Raw genomic sequence first — 18,175 nt, forward strand, 5'->3', positions numbered from 1 at the left:
AGCCCTTTGCATGGAAACATTTTCCCTAAAATCCAATCTAAACCTCCTCTGGCCCAACTTAAAGCCATTTCCTCTTCTCCTGTCATAGATGTGCTCCAGGAATTGTTAATGAAGATACTTATAAACCTAAAATTTGGTTACGTACTGCAGAGAATAATTAAAATAGGAATACTTTGAGAAGTTTGGGGCTTAGCAAAGGCAGAACTGCTTGTCATATTTGTATGAGGACTCAGAGATCACAAATCACTGGAAGAGAACCAAGCAGCATTCCCTCTTCTTCATGAGTTACCTGAAACACGATGAGGTGGGAGGGACAAAATATATAAAGGGAGGCAGCTGATCCATTTTCAAGCCTCTCTCGTTCCTTTTAGGCTTTAGATTTCACATAAATATTTCTTTAAATGCACACATCTCTGTACCAAAACTACCATTTGAGAAGCTTCCAAAAGTTGGCTTTTAATTAAAGCCATGAAAGTATAATGCTCACACTGAATAAGTATCAAAAATAGAGACAAAACTGAGAAAATATGCAGGCATTTTTCTTGGGGTTTGTCAGGCACTGCAAAGACAATTAAGTTTCTTTTCTTCACTGTACATATAATACTCAGAAGTGAAAGCTTAATTAACTTGTCAGAAACTCTGGCATCTCTTTTCTTGAGCTGCTGAACCCACCTTCCCCAAAGACATGAAGGGAAAATAAAAAAAAAAAAAACCCTGAATGCTCTAGCTGAAATACCTGATCATGCATGACATTCCTGTCCTGTTGCACAGTTTGTCTGTCATTACCAGAGGGTTTTTTTATCCATCTGGGTGAGCACACTCTTTTTCCATTTGTCTGGGAATGTCTCAGAGCTGTAACTGCTCCGAGACGATGGCCCCAGTGCTGCCCCTCATCACAGTGTGCACACATTCCTCAGGAAAATCCTGCAACTTGCACCAAAATGTCCTCAATCACCTGGGTTTCCCTGCCAGGTCAAGGCCCTGAGCTCTGCTGTGGGCAGCAGATAAAGCAGTTGGGAAAAGAAAAGTTTTGTCACCCCCTGACACCAATTCCCCATCCCTGGGCGGATTTAAAAGCCGGGGGGATGTGGCATTTGGGGACATGGGTTAGAGGTGGCCTTGGCACTGCTGGGGGAACACTGGACTCGATCTGAGAGTGACCCTAGGATTCCAAATCCTCATTTTTCTGGGGACATTGAGTGGGATTTAGGTGCAGGAAGAAGCAGAACCCCAAAGCAGAGGCCGATTCCTGCTGAGCAGCTCCAGCACTGTTCCCTGCTCTGTGTGGATATTTCACATTTCTGCTGCTGAGCCCAGGGCCAGCTGTGGTCAGTAAGTCCCTGTCAGCAAGCCCTGCCTGGAGTTGTGCTTGGAGCAGCTGGAGGAGCAGCTTCTGACCCTGCTTCCATGAACCAGGAGAGTTTTAGGGAAAAGCAGGAGCCCCCACGCCCTGCAGCATCTCCCTCCTTCCTCTGCCCCGCACGTTGCTCCAAAGGACCTTCCTCTGACCAAGGTCAACCTAACAAACCTAATGCCACCACTCCAACTTGGCAAGTGCAAGAAGTGGGCTTTCACGTTTTTAGGGGATTTTTTTAATGCAGTTTTTCAACCTGAGCTCACTTAAGTCTGAAAAATATTGTACTTTATCCTGCTGTAATCTCCTCTCCAGGATCTGCATGTTTAACCAAAGAGCAAAGGTCCAGGTGCTTCTCTGCATTAGTAATGGCCCAACGTCTCCTCTTCAATAATGCAACACGGGCCAGAGCACAGCAGCCTTGAGCTCCCTCATTTTAAAAATGGATTAAAACTTCCAGGCAGCACAAGGGAGCAGAAATTGGTGGGGTTTTTCCAAGGCGATGCATTCAAGGGGGAATTTTTCACCTCCCATATAAATCACCATCTTTAATTCTCAACTAACTTTGCAACTCTGTTTCCAGCACAATCCCAGGTTTTAGTGAGCTCTGGGATCTGGCTGTTCAACAGGAATTCCAAGCCCAAGCAATCCTGCATAAAACATCCTGTTGCAAAACCCTTGTCTCTTCTGTTAGATATTAAAACCAAACACACACAGCTCTTAACCACCCCACACAAATTCATGCTTCAGGTCTTTTTTTTTTTTTTTTCTTCTTAAAAATAAATTTAGATTTCACATTCTCCAGAGACTCGCACAGACCCAATGTGAGAGTTTTCAGAAGAATTCTCTCCATACAGAAGGGAGCTTGTCTGCAATGCATCATTTTCTCCCCAGACCTCTCTGGGCACTGCTGGTGGCTTGGAGAACACCTGGAATAAGGTGGAATAAGGCCCCTGTCTCTGTTATTCTGCCTCTGCAATGAATTATAATTCTTTGGTTTGAAGTGTGGCAGCTCTCAGGAAATTCCTGCTTCAGATCTCCACACGCCAGGACAGGAGCTCCAGTAGCTGATGAGCACTGGTCTGTATTGATCAGCTTAAACCAAAACCAGGCAGTGGGGTGGGCTTAGAGCTGGGAGAATGAGTGGGAATAAAACACACCTTGAAGGTTCTCCAGGAAAAGGGAGAACCATCAACTCCCGTGCACAAACTCCTGGGGTAAAACCCTGTCTCTGCACCTTTACCATGTGCCCAGGAGGCCCCACCTTCCTAAACCCTGATTTTATCTGCTCTCTGCAAAACCCAAACAGAAAAACGAGCCATTTTCCTGGATGAACATAAACACAAATCCCTGGATGCTCGTTGGGAATTCTGCCCCTGCTCCCCCCAGCATAGGGCAATAATCCTTCCCCCCGTAACAGATTTAGATTAGCAAAGGCAGCAGTATTAAAAGGGGCCTCTGGAGCAGGGAAAGACGTGCTGGGAGTCTGGGCAGGGTGTTTACAGCATCTGTTTTGCAGGTATTAATGCTCAGGAGGCACCGTGGCTTGTAAGGGATAACAGCTCCTGCCTTTTCCCCGGGGCCAGCGCTCTCCTCCCACCTCCCTGTCCCTCCAGAGCCACAGAATCTTTAATTGTTTTGCTGCAGGTACAGGCCCAGCCATAAAATACCCCAGCTGGGACACAATTAGTGCTCTGAAACACAGGGAAACCACATCTGGCAAACAAGTGAGGGAGCCCAGGGAGCTCTTTACTCCAAACTGAATCTCCAAGGGGGAACAAATCTGTTCTTGAGCCTGGCTGAGCTTTGCAGTTGTGCTTTGGGCTCTCCCCCTCCCTCATTTTGGGGTAAAATCAACGATTCTCTCCCTTCCAAGCTGTTGCATAAATCCTGCTCACATCAAGGCTGGCTCTGGTCCCACACAGACAAATGCCAGCCCCAGTGAGGTGTCTGTGGTCAGCACTGAGGCTTTTCCAAACAAGCCTGGAGGTGTTTGTTCATCAAAGGCCAAAGCTCCAGCCAGGCCTGCTGGAAACACAGGTTCCCTAACATCCAGCATGCCCAGAACATTGAAACTTCACCAAAGTAAACTTGGAAGTGGGAAGGGAATTTGTCCAAGGTTTGATACAGAAATGAACTGTCCTGGAGTTGCTGTTCATGTTTTACAAAGATGGAGATTATTCTGCCTGTTACACCACTGGTAGCTTTATGTATATATTTTATAAAATTTTCCTGTGTCTATCAGACCCGCCAGCATTTGCTCCAACCTCAAGGGATATATTTGGCCTAGAAAAACCTGTACTTTGGGAAAAAAATGGTAGGATCCAATGGCTGAATATCGAAATGGACTGAGAGACCCGTGTGACAAGGAGGTAATTTTCTCCTCACACTCAGAAGTTCAGTCCCCAAACCTTATAAATTCAGGCTCTGCACTTGGGATCTGCCATCCCACTACCAGTAAAAATACACACACCCCTGAACAGCAGCTTCTTTGGGGTTAAAAAGTCTAGAAAAGATCTGCCAGTGGAAATAATTGATCCCTGGGTGCCCAGGGAATGGAGTTTTGTTGATATTTGTGATTCAGGGGAGGAACAGGAAGTTATTCATTAGAATGATGGAAACAAACAGGGCAAACAATTTCCCCGGTTCAGCTTTCCAGTTTGTGTGCTGGCAATTTTTAAGCTGTATTTGATTACGTGCGTGCAACACCTGTAAGCAGAACCACAGAATCACAGAATCACTTAATTGGAAAAAGCCTCTAAGTGCCTCTCCCAGGGCTGTGTAAAACCTGAAATCTCCTCTCATCTCGCTGGGGAAACACCACATTTATGTTCCATTCCCACATGAAACTTCCTATCAGAGCATTAAAACCATGCCCCCCCCAGGACCCACACCGAGCTGGGGGCAAAAAACCCAACAACAAACCTTCAAACCTCAGGATTATTGTAAAGAATGTGTTTCCATACACAAATAAATCACCATTTCAAATGCAATTAGCCATTTTAATTAATCTGAGCTATTATTTGTTGACGTGAGCAGCACGCTGGTGGCAGGAATGTGGTTAAGGAGCACAAAAAAAGAGCTGGGATGTGATTTACAGCTTTCCCTGCTGGTATTGACACCCACAGGAAAGCCCAAGGAGAGCCAAAAGTCCAGAAATGCCTTTTGTCTTTTTTTTTTCTACCATTCTTTAACAGATATGTCACTGAAATTCACCCCTGTGGCTCGAGCAGTTACACTTGGCATTTCTGTGGTTAATTAGAGCAGCAGAAATCTTGCAAAATGCACTGGCAAATATCTAAAAATCCTGGTGACTCACAAGGTTTGACCAGTTCCTTTCATTTGCTGATTCATGACAAATAGCAGGGGGAAAAAGTGGACTGGGATGGTTTTGGGCAGCAAAAAGATTGTTTCAAGATGAGTTTGATGAAATTGTTTGAAGTGATGAGTGTACCTAAGTACTGTGAAATGCGGGTGAGAAGAGGTTTGACTCTGTCTCCCACAGAATTTGGTATAAAAAGTGTATAAATAGAAATATAAAAATATAAAAATATAATATATAAATATAAATATAAATATAAATATGTACATTATAGAATGTAGAATATAAAATACATAAAATATAAAATATATAAAATATATAAAATATATAAAATATATAAAATATATAAAATATAGAAAATATAGAAAATATAGAAAATATATAAAATATAAATATTTATGGTTTGTCTCTTACAATTAATCCTCTACGACATTAATAACAGCACCAATATTTACATATTACATTTACAGCCACAATATTTACATCCAGCTCCTCTCGGGTTTTTCTCTCTTATAAATAAATATATTGAATGGAAAGGTGTAAGAGAATTAACATCTTCTGTAAAACAATTACAATATTTACATCCAACTCCTCTTTTAAATAGATATATTGAATGGAAGAGTGCAACAGAATAAACATCTATTGTAAAAAAATTACCCATTTTGCTTCATTTTATCACTGTTGTTGTAAAATGCTCTGATTTTTCAGGAATTTTTATGAGGGGTTTTTTGTGTAGTGTTTTGGGTTTTTGGGGGGGGGGCTTTGGGTTTATTTTTTTGGGTTGTGGTTTTTTGTTTTTTTTTTTTTTTTTTTTTTTGTTTGTTTTGTTGTTTTTTTTTTTTTTCTGAGGCAAGGTTGAAAACCTTTTGGTCAAAGTTTGGACTTGAAGATCTTGCAGGTCTTTTCCAACCGAATGATTTTAAGGTTTGATTCCATTTGTGCTGTGCAGGAGGGAAGGGAGATAAACTTGCAGAGATCTAGTAAAGAAATACCTGCATAAGCTGTGTCTTTTCTCCAAAATAAAAACCCTTTTGGCCAGTTTGGGAGAAATAAGGACTCCAAGCAGCATGAACTGTACAGATAAATAAAGATATTGCTGACATTTGTCTACAAAACATGTTGCAAAAGGCATTTCAGCTGCAATTCGAGCGCTGAAGGAACACCAGCAGTTTATGTTTGTTATTTCAGAAAATTCTCAATGAAAGTGTCACTTCCAAGAGGAGGCTGAAGAAATCTGCTCCAGACTCCCAGAAATGACTGAACCAACAGTTTTTAATTGAATTTCAAACGACTGCAAGCGCGTTTCGCTCAGCACCCCGTTCCATGGAGATCCAGTTGGGTCTAGGTAATGAGATTACTCCTGGGTTAGTGCCTGGAGCCTGGCAAACACTGCCAAGAGGGAATATGCAACATGTTGTGGGGTTAAGGAAGCCTAACACGGTGCCAACATCACACTGTGACATTGCCTGCGGAGTGTGAAAGGATTATATCCTGTCTTAACATACCACTTCCCCCATGCCAGAAAATGGGAAAGGCTCTAATCACCCAGCAAGTATGCGAGGCACTAAATATAAAACCCAAATATAAACCCAAACCCCTTTCTGCTGCTGGAGGATCAAGTTTCCCTTCAGAGCAGCTCTGCTCCCAGCAGTGCCTCTGAAATGTAGGGTTGGAGGTTCTCATATTTATGGCATCTTGGTGATTTCCAGATGAAATCAGACTAGAAGGAAAGAAGCAGAGGGTTGGTGTTGGCTTGTTTCTTTTTTTTAATATGAGCCGTGCAAACTTACTCCAGGTCTGGATTCTTTCCAAGTCACGCATTACTAAACAACAAAGATTTGGCAGACAGACTTTTTTACAGCTAATTTTTTTTTTTTCTTTTTTCTTTTCTCTTTTTTTTTTTTTTTCATTCTGGCTGCTTGAGTCAGAACTGAATCCTAGCTCTGCTCGCCTTCATATGTACTGGGTCTGCTGCGGGAAAAGTAGGTCAGGAAAGATAAAAACAAGCGAAACCAGGACAAAACTGTGCCCTTACCAAAGCAGATGGCAAAGAAGGAATTTTACCAGGGCAAGAAACTCTGGTGATGCACAAGGACTGGATGGCACAAGAGCAGCTCGAGTGGGTTACAGTGAGGCCACTTTTATACATTCCAGCATGGAATCCTGGGGGTGTTCAGGTCAGGAAACACCTTTAAGATCATCGAGTCCCACCAAAAACCAGCGCTGCCAAGGCTAACGCTAATCGTGTCCCCAGGTGTCACATCCACACCCTCCAGGGATGGGGACTCCACCTCTGCCCAGGGCAGCTGTGCCAGGGCTGGACAAATTCCATGAAGGAATTTTCCTGAATATCCAACCTAAACCCTCTCTGGAGTAACCTGAGGCCATTTCCTCTTCCTTCTCCTCTTGCTTGTTCCCCACCTGGGAACGACGTCCCTTCAGGGAGCTGAGGAGGGTGAGAAGCTCCTCACGGAGCCTCTTTAGTGCTGTCCTTACTTTCAAAAACTTTGAATTTGGCACCGTGGTCACTCCGAGCTGCTTTTCCCACCCCTCCAAGGGCTGATTTGCCACTCCAGAGGGGCTCATGGCCAACCGTGGCTGATGGGCCACGGGCCAGGGTGGCTCCAGCAGGTCCTGGAGGTTTGCTGAGGAGCTGAGTGGCTCCAGCAGGCCCTGGAAGCTTTACTGAGGCCCAGGGTGGCTCCAGCAGGTCCTGGAGACTTTGCTAAGGCCCAGGATGGCTCCAGCAGGTCCTGAAAGCTTTGCTGAGGAGCTGAGTGGCTCCAGCAGGTCCTGGCAGCTTTGCTGAGGAGCTGAGTGTCTCCAGCAGGTCCTGGAGGCTTTGCTAAGGCTCAGGGTGGCTCCAGCAGGTCCTGGAGGCTTTGCTAAGGCTCAGGAAGGCTCCAGCAGGTCCTGGAAGCTTTACTAAGGCCCAGGGTGGCTCCAGCAGGTCCTGGAGGCTTTGCTGAGGAGCTGGGTGGCTCCAGCGGGTCCTGGAAGCTTTACTGAGGCACAGGGTGGCTCCAGCAGGTCCTGGAGGTTTGCTGAGGAGCTGGGTGGCTCCAGCGGGTCCTGGAAGCTTTACTAAGGCCCAGGGTGGCTCCAGCTGGTCCTGGAGGTTTGCTGAGGAGCTGGGTGGCTCCAGCGGGTCCTGGAAGCTTTACTAAGGCCCAGGGTGGCTCCAGCTGGTCCTGGAGGTTTGCTGAGGAGCTGGGTGGCTCCAGCGGGTCCTGGAAGCTTTACTAAGGCCCAGGGTGGCTCCAGCTGGTCCTGGAGGTTTGCTGAGGAGCTCTGTGGTTCCAGCAGGTCCTGGAGGTTTGCTGAGGAGCTCTGTGGTTCCAGCAGGTCCTGGAGGTTTGCTGAGGAGCTCTGTGGTTCCAGCAGGTCCTGGAGGTTTGCTGAGGAGCTCTGTGGCTGCCCAGCCCCAGGCTGAGGAGATGAGGCAGGAGCACTGCGGATATTCTCATGGAAGTGTGGGATAGTGGTGCCAGGGGCTCACCACACCAAAGCACGGAGAAATGGGAGCATCACATGGGAAACCATAATGGAGCAGAAGGAAACAACAGATCTTTGAGGCTTTCCATTAAAAAAAAAAAAAAATCATTATTAAAATAAGAGACTAAAAAAGTAATTTTTTTTTTTTAATGCCTTTTTATGCTGCTGAAAATATTTGGCCAGGGTACGTCATTCCCTGCATCTTGATTTACTTAAAGTGTAAATGTGGTGACCTTTAAAAACTGGAACAAAATGTGCTAGAGAGGTTTTATTGTTTTATTATAAAATGATCGAAAAATACAATTGGGAAGAAGAAAGGAGACACCTTTTCTCTAAGCAACCATTAATGCTCGTGCCCTTTAATACTAGCTATGATTTAAATCTAGTTATAATTAAAGTCCTTAATTTTCTTCTTAAACCCATCTAATCAACATTGCACTTTCTTCTATACTTTTTGTTTTCAAGAATTAATCAAATTAATGTTCCTCCTAAACCTGCACATTTGTACTCAAGTTATGCTGTAGCAGCCTCTGATAAGATCATTTCATTTCCATCTGACCTCTGATCACGAAAACAATTTTAAATGATGCCAAGGAATATATATTATAGCCAAAAAAAAAAAAAAAAAAAAAAAAAAAAAGAGAAGCTATCATAATTACAAACTAAAGATTTAAGACCTCCAGAATTGCATCAGACATTTTCCCATTTGTCAGTAAATCAAAATAGTGTTTCCAAATCAGACTTTAAAGGCAAGTTGAAATATATCCAATAATTTGCACTTCTTCCCAGAAAGACTTAAGCCACCCACAAGAGAAAGTCAAAAAAACCAACGGCTGCAGCAGAGCTTGATGCCTGAAAAAAGGAACCAGAAGGTCCTGTCTGGATGGAAGTGGAAAAGGCCAATTAATGAGCAGACAGAACAAAAAAAATTGAAGGTTATTGGTAATCTGAAAAGACAAATATACAAGAAGAGCTCTTGAATATCTTTGATATTCTACTGGTGATAAAGATGGCTACTTAAATAAATAAAGGTATCTCAGTAAAGGTTTCTTACATCTTTTCTTTCGGAGGCTGTAGATATTTCTTAAGTGCAACTTCCCCATTTCCCCTGCTCAACACTTGCAACCCAACTTCTGCTCTGACAATCAGAGTGAGGGACTTGTGCCCATGAAGAAAAGTCTGCAATTGCTAAATTGGGCCAGATTAATCCACCTATGTTCTATGGACTAGATCCAGATGGGATTTGGGATCTTTGGGTGCTGACCCAAAAGACCACTGTTTCTTGCTTCAGAAGAGGTTTTCTAGATGTGTCAGCTGATCCATGAGCAAATCCAGCAGGAATGGACAGTCTGCTCTCACTCCAGCTCCATGTCCCCACCATGACCCTCCAGCCACTCTGACCCCTCCACAAGCCAGTTTACCCTAACCCTAAACTGGCAGTAACTTTACACAGCAAAAAAAGACACATTTTCTACCAGCTCCATTCCTCCAGCAGGGGGAGAAAATGAGAAAAAAGACAATTTCCACACCAGCTGGAAAAGAAGACATGGTAAGGACAAGTCTTTGGTGTCCCCTACAATTTACAGGTGTGTTCTCATTACATTTCCAGGAGTAGGTATTTTATCCTTGCAATTTAGCAAATCTGCTCGATATCTGGCTATTTTTGGTTGCTGCTTCTTTTTTTTTCTCAACCTAAAAATAGAGTTGTTGGACCAGCTCTTGCCACCCAAGTGAAACTTCCTCTCTGAAGCCACCCCTGAAACAAAGCTCTCCTCTCTTCAGAGACAGAGGCAGCTAATCTTTGATCTGAGTGAAACCAAAGACTCAGGCCCTGAAATTCAAGCCAAACACAAACAATAAAGTCAGCAGTCATTGAAATATCAATTGCAGTAACATTTCCCATTTTCACGGTCTTTTTACATCAAGAGTTCTACGGTTCTTTGCAGCAGCTCTTTGAGACTACGAAGAACAGCCAGATCCTTGTGCAAATTTTGGGAGCTCACAAACACACAGGGTGCCACCAAATTTAAAATCTAATTTCAGATAGGAGCTGGAAGTGACTTTGGAAAGAGAAACTCAAGGCTCACGCAAGTCATGCCAAGAAGATCAATAAGAACCACACGTCGCTTAAGCTGTTCCTCTTTATGCCCATTATTGCCACTGACAGGTAGTCCTTGGATTTTGATTTTCTTTCTAGGTGATGGAAGGAAGAGCACGGAAATGTGGCAGGAATTAGGGATCCAGGAAAGAGCAGGTGTTTGATCGGGGACAGCTTTTGGGGGACGAGGGAAAGAAGTCATTCCCATGAGCAGGTGGTCCCTGGGGCCTGTCAAGTGACTGGATGGATGTGGCCGTGATTGACAGCTTCTGTGCTGGCTGTCAGGGGGGCTTGCTTCAGCGTCAGCAAGTTGCCAGGGACATATGGCAGCAAAGGGACAGCCAAATTTTAGGAGCACTTTGACAATGTAGGCTATAAAAATACCTTCTCTGGAGCTTCTGGTGCCTCTGGGAGGAGGCACAGGAGGGGAGCGGAGAGGCCGGGATACCTGACAGCACCCTGAGAACAGAGTGAGGCTCAGGTGAGCTCCCAGCAGAGGAAAGACAAGCTGGGGGTTCCCAGAGTGACTGTCCCAATCCCAGAGCAGCCACACAGCCACCTCCACCCCATAAGGAGCCTCGTCCCGTGACCCACAGCCACCTGAGATAAACCAATTGCTACCAGGAAAAGAGATACGGCAGAGGATTTCCTGCTCCTCAGGAGCCTCGAGGAACCAGCTGGAAATCTCCATCTCAAAGGGCACGGGGCTCTGGCAGGGCTGTGGAAAAGCTGGGGGGGCAGAGCACCTCTGTAGGACACAGCTCCTCTGTAGGGGACAGCCCTGCGTAGGACACAGCACCTGAGTGGGACACTACACTGTGGGACACAGACCCTCTGAAGGACACAGCCCTGTAGGATACAACACCTGTGTAGGACAAATCAACTCTGCAGGACACAGCCCTGTAGGATACAACACCTCTGTAGGACAAATCAACTCTGCAGGACACAGCCCTGTAGGATACAACACCTCTCTAGGACACAGCCCTGTGTAGGACACAACCTTACAGGACACAACACTTGTGTAGGACAAATCACCTCAGTAGGACACAGCCCTGTAGGATACAACAGCTGTGTAGGACACAGATCCTCTGTAGGACACAGCCCTGTAGGACACAGCCCTATAGGACACAGCCCTGTGTAGGACACAGCCCTGTGTAGGACACAGCCCTACAGGACACAGCCCTATAGGACACAGCCCTGTGTAGGACACAGCCCTACAGGACACAGCCCTGTGTAGGACACAGCCTCACCTCTGCCCCACAGGACCGAGCAGAGGGCAGGACCCAGAGCCAGTGCAGGGAAATCAAAGCAGTCCTGGCCCACGGCCAGCCCCAGAGCAGCCCTGCAGCCTGCCCCACACACTGCAGTTCCTGGGGAAGCGCACCCCCACGGAGTTTCCTTTTTCTTTTAATTCACAGAATTTGCCTCCGGGCCTTTTGGGAGCGTTCAGACAGCCATTGTTGCTGGTGTTCCCACACTTTCCCTTCCCTGGTTCTCTGCTGTTGCAAAACTCAGAGACAATGACACAAAACAGCGAGAGTTCAAAAAACTCCAGGAATGTCATCCTCCGTCCCAGGAACTGCTGGGGCCCCTCTCAGCCCCTGCACAGATGGCACCTCAAAGCCTGCAAATGTCCCCACCAGGCCAGCACTGAGCAAGCTGCTGGCACATTCAAATGCCTCTTCTTGCAATTTATATTCTGCATAGGTTTTGAATGCTTTATCAATCTCGCAGGAGATAACATCCAAACAAACAAGAAAAGGGTTTAATGATAAAGCCTATCAGAAGATGTTATCTTTCAGCTGTTAAATGCCTCGGTGTTTGTCCAAAGCAGATGGAGACAGACCCGAGATATGCATTTGGAAATGAAAAGAAACACTGACAGTGGGCTGATTACAGTGATCTCAGTGGATGACTTGCATATGACTGTGACAATCCTGTGAATACAGAGATTATCTTGCAGGGATGGATTATATATTATTACAGTCCATTAGGTCCATCTCCTAAGTCTCACCATTTTAATGGCACATTTAACATCATGCAAATATTGGGGGAAAATACCCGTTTTCTCTCGCCTTTTTCAGCACCATTGATCCCCAGACTAAATTTATCCATGGCCAGTGTAAGAAAATGTGTCTTTAGGTTAAATGAGACTCAACTATTCATTTCAGCAGCGCACAGAAAGCGGTCACACCACCCTACCAATAAAACCTCTTAACACACGTCCTGGGATATTTCACCACAGAGCACAGGAGCTGATGGAGGAGCAGGGGCTCAGCCAGATCGATTTATTGCAATCCTTGAGGAACTGAGAGGTCTTTGCACCCTTGATTGCTGGTTAAAATATGAACTATGAGGAAATGGAGGGAAGAGCCTCCCCAGGGCCGAGCACCACAGCAAGAAACACCACAGACAACGGGGAGCAAACCACCAAGTTTCTCCCTGTGGGGTGTTGTAAAAATATTTCCTCCAGCTTCTCTCCATGAGAAAGTCAGTGAAGTCCCTGAGTCTCTCCTGGTTTCTTGCCAAAGCCATATGAAAACACAATTGTTGCCTGATTTCAACATATAATATGACACAGGCTTGATAAATACCGGGCTCAAGTTCATAGGCTTTAGAGAGATGTTTCATTGCATGTCTAAAGGGCTTGATCCCGTTCCAGCTGAAGCCAATGGACGTTCTCTCCTTTACCACAGGCCGAGGCCCCAAAGCCTTGAAGGGATCCAGCCTTGCAGTTATAAAACCCAGCCTCTCGTGGCCAGAAATGTTTCAGGCTCTTGAAAAAGCCAGGCTGACAAAATGCAAATCAATCACTTGGTGCAAACCCACGTTATACAGCCCAGCACAAACCATCTAATTCCGTTTTGATCTCGTTTGCTCTTGTCTCTCTGCTTGCATTAAGCATTTTCACTACAAGGGTTTTAATGTCCTGCAGCTGGATCTGCTGGACATGGCTGCAGGACACAAATTTAAGGCAGCAAAAGCCACTCTGAAGACAGGCTCAGACGCTGAGCACAGCCACATCTCCTCTCTGGTTTGTATTTGATTGTTGAAGAAACAGTTTTAATGTTTAAAAACTAGATGTGACCTTGAACTGAAGCTCCCTTGAGCTCATTAAAGATTTTATTCTGTAATATGAACCCATCACTCAAAATAAATAATTTTAGGCTAATATTTGCTGTGGAACTCCTTATAAGAATTCCTCCTAAAGGGTTGTAAAGAGCTTTTTCTCATGGCTGTTGAACAGATCTGAAATTAGAACCACCTTGTTAATTAGAATATTGTTAAAAGTGGATCCACTAAAAATAAACATTTATGTTCTAAACTCTGACATTTTACTTCTGCCTTCTCTTGGAAATCAACCACAGAAAAGAACATCTTTCCAGTAACAGAGACATAATCTGAACATCAAAGAGTAAAAGTGCAGCATCCAGATGTTGAAATGCCAGCACATCACACTTGGACGACGCAGCAATCCCAAATTCTGTTCCTCCTTTAATCAGAAGTCCAACAAACCCCTAAGATTCTGATAACAAATTATATCCTTTGGGAGAAATCTCTTCCTCCTGCCACTGTACAATCCATAAATTTGACAGGAAATCAATCAGTACCACTGCAAGAGCATTTTAAAGAAAACCCCTATTGAATTCTCGAGGAAACTAGAGAGAATACCCAAGAATCAGAAATTCCTACCCTGAGCTCCTTTGGAACAACCTCCCAATGGTTTCTTTCCCAAATCAGAAACATCTTTGGAAATGAATCAGATATTTCTCACACATTAGCACTGCCTTCCCCCAGTAACAATAAGGACATTTCAGCATGACAGGGATAAACTTCACTTTTTTTGAAATCCTGCAGATTCCCAGAGACCTCAAAGATGATGAAAAAAAACACAACTTTTGGCCACAGCATTTGGGGAGAAAGCAAGAATCAACACTTTCAAAATAATAACCAGGTCATCAGATCCTCTACTTGTGACGTAGATGTTGATAGCTTCCAAATTCCTGTCCTTCTTAGCCTTCAAAAAACTCTGAGGGAATTGGGATTGTTCAGCCTGGAGAAGAGAAGGATCTGGGGTGACCCAATTCTGGTCTTCCAGTACCTGAAGGGAGTTGACGTGGGGGAATGGCTTCCCAGTGACAGAGAGTAGGTTTAGATGTGATATGAGGATGAAATTCTTCCCTGTGGAGGTGGTGAGGCCCTGGAAGAGTCCGAGGCCAGGCTGGATGGGGCTTGGAGCAGCCTGGGATAGTGGAAGGTGCCTGCCCATGGCAGAGGGGTTGGAACTGGGTGATCTTTAAGGTCCCTCCCAACCCAAACCATCCTGGGATTCCATGAAAGAGCTCAAAACACCCCTCACAGTGGGATACTCAAATCCCTGGACCAGCAGCCTGGTGGTGGGAGGATTCCTCTGCTTTTCCTTGCGCTGCCACGTGACAAAACCAGAGGAATGAAAGGAGAAAGGTTACGAGCAAAACCAGCTCTTGAGGATCACACCTTCCATAGCAAGTGCTGGAGTCTGCCCTTGCTGCCAGGACTTGGTGCTTTCCATGCAAACAGTGACAGCAAAAAGTTGTTAAAAGTTTGTGGTTCGGTGTGCAGGACTCTCCAGCTGGGCCCACACGTGGTACAGATCCATCTCTGGTGAAATTTACCTTGGTTTAATCCCCACATAGAGCTAAAATCCCAAGGAAATCTTCAGGGGACAAAGCCACCACATCTATCTCCAGCCCACTGCTCCAGCCACTCACCCTGAGATGGACAATGTTGGGGTGACCTCCAGGAAGGTGACAACACAGAATTCACAGAATTATTAGATTGGAAGAGACCTTCAAAATCATCGAGTCCAACCCAGCCCCAACCCCTCAGCCAAACCCTGGCACCCAGTGCCACATCCAGCTTTGTTAAACACACCCAGGGATGGGGACTCCACCACCTCCCCGGGCAGCCATTCCAGAACTTTATCACCCTTTCTGTAAAAAACTTCTTCCTCATATCCAACCTCTATTTCCCTTGAGGCTGTGACCTCTGGTTCTGTCAGTTCCTGGAGAAAGAGCCCAAGCCCAGCTGGCCACAGCCACCTCTCAGGAGCTCTGGAGGGTGCTGAGGTCAGCCCTGAGCCTCCTTTTCTCCAGGCTGAGCTCCCCCAGCTCCCTCAGTGGTTCCTCGCAGGGTTTGTGTTGACAGCAAGCTGCTCCTGACCAAACCTCCCCAAAAACCTGGCTGTGGGGCATGGAGAAGGGGGGACCACAACCAGTTCCACCCAGAACATTTGGAAAAAGAGAGTTATGGCCAGCGAGTCCTGCGGAGCCCGAGCCTGCCAGGGTGTGGGAGGATGTGCTCCAAGGATCCTCGAGCCATTCCTCTCCTTGCTGGCTTCCAGAGCGAGCCAGACATCCCTCCCCAGCAAGCTGAGGCAGCTGGGCACACGGGGAAGCTGAAATCCACCAAAATTTCAGAGTGTAGGGGGACAGCCAGGACAGTTTCATTACTTCCACAGTGGAGCTGATGATATTTTGGTCGTGCAGTTTTGGATTTAGGCACTGAAGTCTGCCTCACTGCTAAATCCTTTTTTGGATTTGGCCTTAAAACCTTATGTTCAGCAGCATTTGTTTTATCTTCGAGACTTAGAACACAAGGAGAATTTGGCTTGACTATTTTCTTTCTTCATTCACACGAGGAATCCTGTGAATTCACGGGGATGGAAATATGATAATAATCTCTCCTTTAAATTCGTCCCCGTTATAGGACACTGAGGCTGCAGAGCACAAAGGAAGAGCTCCTCAGTTCAGGATGTCAAATGTGCCTCCAGATTTCTTGGGTTTCACTGCAATATTGAACTAGACTTTTGGTAGCAGAATGTGAGCTCTTTTAAAAATAGTTTAGACAAGACATTTGGTAGAAAATGTTAAAGCATATTAACTAGTGAATAAAAACTAACACAGGAAAATGTACTTTCTAAGCTATGGAGCTGCTGCAGTCATGGCTGTGTGAGACCTGTAACTCTGTCTCAAAAGATTTAAGCAAATTATACATAATGGGCCAGCAAATTTTATATAATGAGGCTATTTCTGTTCTGTTTTATACTTTTCCTTTTAATTCATTGCATAAATGTAACAGAGCAGAAGTCGATGCTATATGCTTATTTTATTTAAGTGTCTGTCAAAGAATAAGAGAAATCAGACAAAAAATGTATTTCTCAAAGCAATTTGATCATAAATATTTACTGGCACGGCTTTATTTAGTCTGCTGAAACAACAGACACGAAATTAAGAGCACCTTGTTAATTAGAAGGCTTTTGTTCAAAGCTTTGGAGTAAAATAAGTAATTCTAAATGTGCAAGTGTTTGCATTTAGTCACTGTATATAAAAACACACAGTTTTCTCCAGCAGGGAGCTGCAATCGGAGCACGCATCCAATTGTGGCTGTTACTCCACAGGAATCTTTACATTTTTACAAGGACAGGCAGAATATACATTTTTAGTGAATTCAAATGATTTTTGTTTTTAGAAAAACTGTCAGAGATTTTCACCAGCGGGACAAAATAGCTGCAGTATGTTCAGCACTTCCACAAAATGACTCAATTTGTGGTCCTCCAGACGCATAAAGAGAGCGGCCAAAGGTAATTTGGAGATGAGCGGACAAAACCCTGCAGGAGATTTTTGGGGAAAGCTGAACCAAGTTTCTGGAGCGCAGTGGAAAGTCTCCTCAGCGAAGTGACGCCGTACAAGAGGAGAAGCACCAGATGGCAAACTGGCAGAGTGTGCTGCTCTGCCAAAACGAGTGTGTCAGGAGAAGGAGGAAAGTGGAATCAGACGAACGGAAGGAGATAGGGAGTGATTTGATTTGGAACCACAAGAGCTGTCAGAAGATGAGGAGGAGTTTGGCTGAACTTTGTGGAAGTGAGAAGCTTCCTGCAAAGCAGGGCAACGAGTTTGTGCTCCCTCAGTGAAAGGGAGCGCTCTGTGTGCTCCCAAGGTGAGCTGGATGTGCTCAGAATCCCAAATTATGGCTCTTAGAGGAAGTTCTGCTTCAGAACAAGGTTAGTTTGCTCTGAGTGCTCTGAAGGAACCTGGCTGAACCTGCAGCTCAGTGCAGGTGACATTACCCAAACCTCTCAAGCTAAGGAACCAACAGTGGAAATAAATATTTCCGTGAATGCAGCAGGGGTGTAAAATAAAGTATCGGTGAGGACAGGGATGGGAAATCCTGTGACAAGGGAAATAAATGCTCTTTTCTGTAAATATAAACCAGATCTCTCACTGGCCTCGCTGCTGATCCCAATGCATGGGTTAAGTCTGACACAGAGAACAAAATCACTGAGTTCAACACAGCTTTTTTGGGGTTCTGCATCAATTCAGTTCAACAAATGTGACTGCACCTGTGCCAGCACGGGAGCCACACCAAGAGTCATCACCAGCACCCCCTGTCCCCCCTCCTTATCAGTCTCAACAGCCCCTGATAAATGAGAGCATTCACACACCCACTTTAACTCACAAAACAACCTCTTTCCCATCTCAGAAGGCACCGGGGTTTAATAGACACATTAATGGCCACAATGGACATTCACAGACATGAACAGGCAGTGACAGACATTCACAGGCTGGAGCTTAAAAAGTCAAACCAAAACATCCCAACGAGGTTTACAGGAAGCACAGACTAAGGGTATCAAACGGCAAAAAAACAATTAAATGATGGTCCACTCCTAAATTCTTAAAATATTTATAAATGCAGCATTTAGAAATCTATCTCCTGTTGACATTTAGAGCCACAGAAACAGAATTGTTTAGGTTGGAAAAGCCCTTAAGATCACTGAGTACAACTTAAACCAGCACTGCTAAGCCCACCACTAACCCCTGTCCTAAAGTGCCAAAAAATTCATATTTTTTTATTCTTCCAGAAGGTG

Source organism: Vidua chalybeata, chromosome 7 (genome assembly GCF_026979565.1).
Source record: "Vidua chalybeata isolate OUT-0048 chromosome 7, bVidCha1 merged haplotype, whole genome shotgun sequence".
In the NCBI taxonomy this organism is placed as follows: Eukaryota; Metazoa; Chordata; class Aves; order Passeriformes; family Viduidae; genus Vidua; species Vidua chalybeata.